The sequence below is a fragment of the Tyto alba genome, unplaced genomic scaffold (genome assembly GCF_018691265.1).
Source record: "Tyto alba isolate M040663 unplaced genomic scaffold, T.alba_DEE_v4.0 Super-Scaffold_20000042, whole genome shotgun sequence".
Classification (NCBI taxonomy): Eukaryota; Metazoa; Chordata; class Aves; order Strigiformes; family Tytonidae; genus Tyto; species Tyto alba.
In genome coordinates this window covers 5,868,522-5,876,251 of record NW_024881293.1, presented here as the reverse complement: position 1 = coordinate 5,876,251, position 7,730 = coordinate 5,868,522, and positions in this window count along the sequence as shown.

Below are 7,730 nucleotides of genomic sequence, written 5' to 3'. Positions count from 1 at the left end.
ATCATCAAAGGGTGCAATATTTCATTAGAGAAGCGTCAGGAGAGGGGACACAAGGAGGCTACGGCACGGCTGGAGTCCCTTGAGATGGCCTGACAGCAGCCTCTGTCCAAGCACGGAGGTTTCAGAGAAGGAATGGAAGCTCTGAGAAGCACAGGGCCATGCTGGCGTCCAGCAGGATGACACCCACTACAGAGCTGTTCACCTAAGCAGGCTCCTCTCCCATCACGGCTTGGCCCCGTTACCAGCTACAGCTGAAGCGGGGCAGAAAGGGCAGGATCTCTTGGCAAAACCAAGACCTGAAACGAGAGGACATAAAAGCTGCACTTCTGATCTGAAATCTATGCCTTCATGTTCCCATGAAGTTCCTTCAATTAACCTAGGTCTGGAAGAGAGAGAATTAAAACTTGTTCCAAGTTTGAGATGGCAGTACATTGTGTAACAAATTTAAAATACAAATACTATAGGCAATGCCAAATGTCATTTGGGTAAAGATATCAATTCTATAGTATGCTTTTTAAAATAAAATATTTTAAAATATTTAAATTCTTTGAAAGTTGCTCTCTCCGGCATCATATCTGGAAATATTTTTTTTCCAGTAAGGAAGAAACAACCAAGTTAAGTGTAATAAAGAATAAAAATACTTATCAAGAAAATTCATGTTCAGTTTTACTGAATATTTATATAACTGCAGATGAAAACTCAGTGCAGCTCTTCACAAATTTCCTAATCTGGATACCTCAGAAGAACAGCAATTTACTGTGATTTCTTTTTTTTTCCAAAGTAGGTACAATGTTTCAGAGCAGAACCTAGAATCTCAGAGAAAAACTTAAGTGCACTACTAATACTCAAAACTGAAGTCAGCAGGAACAAGCTTTCACTGAACTTTTGATACAGCAGTCCTAGAGCTTCTCCCACAAAGTGTGGATATATGATATAATTCAATACACTTTGCTAAAGATAGAAGAAAATGGGGCAAGTGGGTGGACAGACTTGTTTGCTTTCTGTTCTTTGTGTGTAGCACCCAATGATACACAGAAATCAGCTTCTGGTAAACATACAGAGTAGCTAAGTGCTGAAACTGCAAACATTGTTATCATTGGTTTCATTTGCGGTTACACAGAACTTTCAGAGATCCATAATTTGCACATTAGCAGAGCAGTTAAAACGATTCTCAAACACCTTCGGATTCAATGGGTTACTGGATGCAAAAACAGACACATACACCATGACAAAGTATTTTGACATAAAAGTAATACTTCATCTCAATATCAAATTCATCCTCTTCAATGATTAAGCTTTCTGCCTTTTGCTCTGTTCACTAGCTATAAAACTTACAATGCCTTCATAGCCAGGAAAAACATTTCTTGCCTTTTTTTCTTAGCTGTGTACTGTGGTTTGCATTACTTTGTAAATGTGTCCCTTGGAAACTGTTCTGCAGCTTCGTAAGCTTTTTGTGATTCCTTCCCACCCCAGCCTTCTATCGGCATTTCACAAAACAGGACACTTGGCTGAATGCATAGTGAGACAGTGTGATTGGAATTTTTCTTGCCTAACAGATTCAATGCATGTAAGAGGCTGTGATTTAAATCCTATGAACAGTTTAGTAGTTGACACCCAAATTTATTAAATTTCTCCATAACCATAGTTACACTATAAAGCTCAGTATCTTTCTCTACAACATGCCTGTGCAGAACCAGGTATGCTACTTTCAAATTTATAAATGGAAGAAGGAAAGGTGGAAATTATGAGTTTTGAATTTAGGGTCAAAGCATGTGTCAATTTATGAGGCAGAAAAAAGTTCTGCACGTGGACAGGTATAGCTAGGTTTTCTGATGCTTAGTTTTTGGTTGTTTGGTTGTTTTTTTGTTTTTTTTTTTTTTTTTTTCCTCCATAATTCAGAGGGCAGTACTGCTGTGAAACAAAATTGCTGGAAAAGGGTCTTAGACACTAGCAAAACAAATATCACTAAATATCTGTCTTTCTGGCTGGTTCCATAGTTATTGCCACTGCAGCACTAAAGTGCAGTCCTTCAAAACTAGGTTGCTGCTCTTGAGCACATATTTTACCAGAACAAAAGAGTGAGTAAACCAATGGGATGTACGGTTCAAACTGCTTTTTGCAGTGACCTTTCCAATCTGAGGGTGGGGGAAAATTGGGAGCTTATGGAAAGTTTCATTGTGTGTTAAAGTGCAAGCTACTATAACAAATAACTAGAACCAGATACATGATTAATAAAATCATGTGAAAATGTGTCTACTATACCTCAATAGTGCCTTAAAAATAATTCTTACTGTATTGAAATTTCCTGCTCATCTCTGTCTATTAAGTTTTTATCACACAACGTGTCCAGACATCTCTTCAAAGTGATGTTGGCAGACATAACTTTGCAGTGGTTTTAACTGTTGCATATTGTTTTCAGCGCTTGGCAGAAAAAGGTGTCAAAATTAACATCCTTTGGTAGGCAGAGAATTACAAATTGCTTCAAAACAACTATTAATGTATGTTACTTAACAGAAAGATCTAATCTATCAACTCTATCATCAGGCTGTGAGAAAGGGGAAAAAAATTATTCTTTTAGATCATATTATCTGTTTTCTCTGTCAGCTATTTCCAGTATATCTGTGTAATATGTAGGCATCTCCAGAGGTTTGTATAGCTGGAAGGAAACAGCACTGTTTCTGCTATGTTTAGGAGGTACTTCGGCATCCTGCAAGTTTAAGCCTAACCTTGCTTTTGCAGTGGTTATATTAATTAGATTTCTGTACTCAGCTTCCAGACTTGTCTCTTTCTGCACACAACTGCCGTGAAAGTGTTCTGTCATTTAGACTTCCTGATTTGTGGCTTTTACCAATTGGATGAGGCAGTTACCAAGACTTCCCCTAAGAGACAGAGCAAAAACACTCTTCACTTTGCATGTTACAGAGCAGCTCTGAAACAAAGCAGAGAATACAGTGCGCAGTTATTTGGGCAATGGTTTTCTTCAGAGATATTTCTGTTCAGTGCAACAGCTGCTGTGACAGAAAGATGTTCTGCAGAGTTGCTAAAGGCTCACTAGCAGGTAGCCCCATTCCTTTCATCCACAGCACAGACAATAACCACCTGCTGTCTGAAAGGACACTTCGATAGATTTGGGGAATGGGGATGAGACTACAGGTTATTGTAAAAATCTGGATGCCTCTGAGCATACTCTATTTCTTATTGCTTTGACCAATTAATTTTTCGGTGAATACCATATCCTTAAGGAAAAAGCTTGGAATATTGACTCATGTGGAGCATAACATCATCTGTACCAACACTGACAAGTTTTCCCAGATCTGACCTACTATTCTTCTAGTAAATTAAAGCATCAGTTCTTCTATGTGCTCGCTCCTATTCAAACTGCCCCAAATTAGTCATGATCTTTAATCTTCTCTGGACTTCTATCTATTAGGCTCCTTGCCCTGACAGTGCCTCTAAACGACATCATCTCATACAGCCAGGGTTTCTCTTTACTAAGCAAGCACTGCTGATTTCATATTGACAATTTCAAAGGTCTGCCTTTGATCAAAGCAGGAACAGGAAGGCTTAAGCCTTTTCTCTTTCAAAGCAGCTTTATGATAAAAGTCTACTGATAGATTTGCATTCATATTAAGGACAAGCTCAAAAGCCTTCTGTTTTTAAGAAGAATATAGAGGTTATTTGTAAAATTTGTAATAGGTCTCTAACAATGCATACCAGATGGTAAATGATACTGCCTTTCACAAGTACATTTGCTCATCCTGTACTTTTCCTGGAAGAGCACCTGGGTGACACACAGCTAGGCAGTCAAGCAGAAAGTTATTGCTCTTGCGCAGATATGACCTACATAACAGAAGTGAAAACGTTAGTCGCCTTGTCAAGAGAATGACTGCTAGCCTTGACATAATTTTATGGTCTGCTAATCCACTGGCAATATTTCTGTTAATTGGGGAAACATTTTGATATATTCCTGACACATATAGCAACCCTTCAGGAGAACTATATTACCAGTGTAATTGGATAGATTGAGGCAGTTTAACAGTTGTAATTTCTGAGATTACCTAGCTGTTAATTGAGAAATATGCAGAGCATTCCCTAACTTCTCATTGTATGATTTATGGGAATTAAAGACCTCCTTGAGAAACACCTTTCAGTCGGGCAAAAGGATGTTTCAAATCTTAGCTATTTGAATGGAAACATGTGGGTCAGTCTACGGCCATGTATGATGCTTTGATCAAGCAGAAGTTTAAAATTTCTGCTCCCAACACACCCTTTACTTCTTTAATTTGCTAAGCTTGGGGGGGGGGGGGGGGGGGGGGGGGGGGGGCAGGGGGGGAAGGGGAGGAAGGGGCAATTCCAGACAAAATTTCATGGACACTTTGAAACTAGTTTAGTACCATCAAAGTAACTTGCTCTACTATTATCATTAAGCAGGGATTTTTAATACTACCAGGATAAACATGCACATCACTTGACTTACCAGTTATATTTTATTTAGAAGTTTTCTTTACAGATTTTTTTCCCTTAAGGCAGAGGTCTAGAAAGGAAAATGAAGTCACAACTGCTTTTTTTTTCATAAATCCTGAAAGTTTAAAAGTAGAAGGTGAACAAAAAGCAGTCACAGACTTGATGCATACAGGAGATGTTTCCAGAGTTCAGAAGAAAACAATAGATGGACATAATAGCTGTCTGGGTTGCAGCAGAGTATAAGAAATTCACGGGCTACATGTAATCCAATAACAAACAAAAACCACTCAAAGCCAACAAGAAACTATTCTTATGTCCAAGGTTGCTATAATTTCTGACAGAAGAATTCAAGTCCTTTTTTCCCCAAGCTAGAACCACCCTGTATTATCTTCCTGCCTGTTCATTTCACAGTGCAAACTAAGAAGTACCTTTACATTTAAAATATTTTGTGAGTCTGTGTTTAAGATATACCAGCTGAAATTCAAGTTTTATACTGAGAAATACAGCTGGAAAGCACTGAAGATGAAAGCACACGAGAACAAAAAGCAGTTCAAGAAAATTTGATCAAGTATTAAGAATATTGCTTTGAAACTAAAATTGTTCCTGTGTTGAAAAACCAACCAACCAACCAACAAAACCCAAACACCAAAACGTTGTCAGAAGCATACAGTATTGACCCTGTTGATTGTAAACCTTCTTTCTGTTCAAAATACGGAAACCAATGCTCTATGACTATGTTTACTGTAAAAAGTATTGCCACACTCTCACTGGTTATCTACTGCTGTGCTTGTGAGTGCATTGACACCAGTAGAAAGCTAGGAGTTATTGTAAGCACACCGCTATTCAGATAGCTAAATGGCTTTGCCTGTGTAATTACACTACTCTTATTGTAGTACACAAGTAAGGAATAGAAGCTTGAAAACTTCCGTTTTGTACAGGGCTTTTCAACCTTTTCTGATTTTCTATTTTTTTTCTCTAGAGGAGCTGTAGAGTTCTTTATGATGAATTCCTGTACAGGAGAAAACACCTTTGTTTTTCTCCACTAAATACTGATATGCAAATCCCTTAGAAGTAAACTACACATTTGCAGATATCTGCAAACCACAGATTAGGTACCATAAGCACTGCAAGTTTATTCTGCAAGAGGCTGTCATTATTATGGCTTGCTTTTTTGTGTGGTTTATTTTTTTCCCCTTTAATCTGTTGCTATTTTGCATGTATATGAGGACTAGCACCCGCCCCAATTCTAGAGCTATCCTACCACTTTGAAGCACATATATATTTAAATTTGGCATTTCTAAGTCAACTACTCATTTGCATCAGATATTTTGCCATTAGGCAACAGTTTCAGGTCGACAACAGAGTTGTGGCTCGCAATTTAAAAACCTTGTAGGCTTCATCTGGAAGTTAGATCTGCTGGGAATTGCTCACCGCCTTTATCTTGCCTTTGCCCTATACCTGCAGCATGTTGATAAGACCCAGAAGCTGCTCCCAGGGATTTTTGGCTGCTATTCCAGACTGTATTGCCCACCCTGAGCACAGCTATGATGCTGTAAACTATTGCCCAGCGTATGACCCTGGCAACAAGAACCCGGCTGGGAGGAACCTGACTGTCATCACACCATGACTTGGAGCATTCATCCCTGAAACAAGATATTATTTGTTAGCTTCGTCTAGATTTATGATAGAACTTTAGGTGTTAGCATATACTTCTAGTCATTTTATAAAAAGCGTTCTCCCATATTGCAACACAATGATCCTATGTGCTTTTTGACCAGATAAATGCTGATATACAATTTGAATTTTCGACACTGTATAAATGACAACTGTAAAATGCATCTTTTAAATGCATAAAACCCCCTAATAGTTGAAGGTCAAAACAAGACAGGTAAGCACTTTCATATTTTCTGTGGTAAAGAATTATAATTTCTGCTTAGACATTTAAGACCCTAAATATTATCTAGTTGAATCAGTCTAAATACCTATGTGTAACCAAAGGACTATAACCTCCAAAGAAGATTGTCCCATCTTAAATATTAAGGACAATGTTTGGCTGGAAAAAAAAGTCTTGAAAATAATTAGCCAGGTACAGTTATAACTAAGCAGTTTGTATAGATGAATGTAATAGTGATTGCAAATTCTGTAGTTTCCACCTTATTTAACCAAATTTCCTCCCCCCTCCAACTATCTGCTGATTTGTAACATGAGGAGAATCTAGCTTTCCACTTAAACTATTTCTATGTTGACATGGAAAAGATTCATGGCAATTTATGATGTCTGTTAGCTAAACTTTTCTAGTACTAGAAGTTGTACTCTGCAAATTGTACAAGTGATATAGATTTAGGTTTTTTCTCTCCTTAGGTGTTCGTTCTTTGTTATAAAACAAAACAGTGTTTCATATGCAAATATTTGTAGAGCACGCAATGGTAATAGGTGGAAAAACATAAATATTCATCATTCTTAATGAAACATTTATTTCTGCATGTTTAGTTGAGGTAATTTTATCAAATATGATAATTATATGAATTACAGCTAATAAGGTTTAAATCTTGTTCAATTTCCATGGCTTTGTAAACATTATATATACCTTTCACACAGGGAGAAGGGGAGGGAGGGAGAAAAGGTGGGTGGGGAATCGCTCTTGAGACTCTTGCTGCAAGTCCAAAGATTAAATATAAGCTATATAAATATACGTGAAAATATATTAAAGTTTTAAGGCTTCCAGTAATATATAGCTTTAATTACTATCACATTGAAAAGAGATTTCCAGTAATATATTGACTTCCATTTAAGTTTTATTAAAAAGTAAATTGCATTCTGCTTTGGTAGGATTTTTCACTTGGCTCGATAAGCACAAAAATCGATGTCAGTGAGAATATATCTTAGCAGTTTGACGAGATCAGTATAATGCATAGGTGTCCCAGAATGTAATATGTGCTGGCATGCATTATGTGCTATAAAATTACATAGAACATGTTTGTGAATGAATGAGCAGTATATGGGCCAGATGAACAGCAGTGGGTTTTACGAAGTTGAGGGCAGGAACAAGAACATAATAATCTCGAGCAATCCGAAGAATTGCTACTGCATTTTAAAAATATAGCATTATAATTTCTGGAGCCCCTGGAGGTTTTGGGTTTGTTGTTTTGTTTTCTTTCTTGGTGACTGATTAATTTGCTGGAGATCTGCTTTGTGGAGTAGTACTTTTTTAAAAGATAAGCTGTGGTCTTAAGATGGAAGACCTGCCTTTACAGTTTCACTAGCCA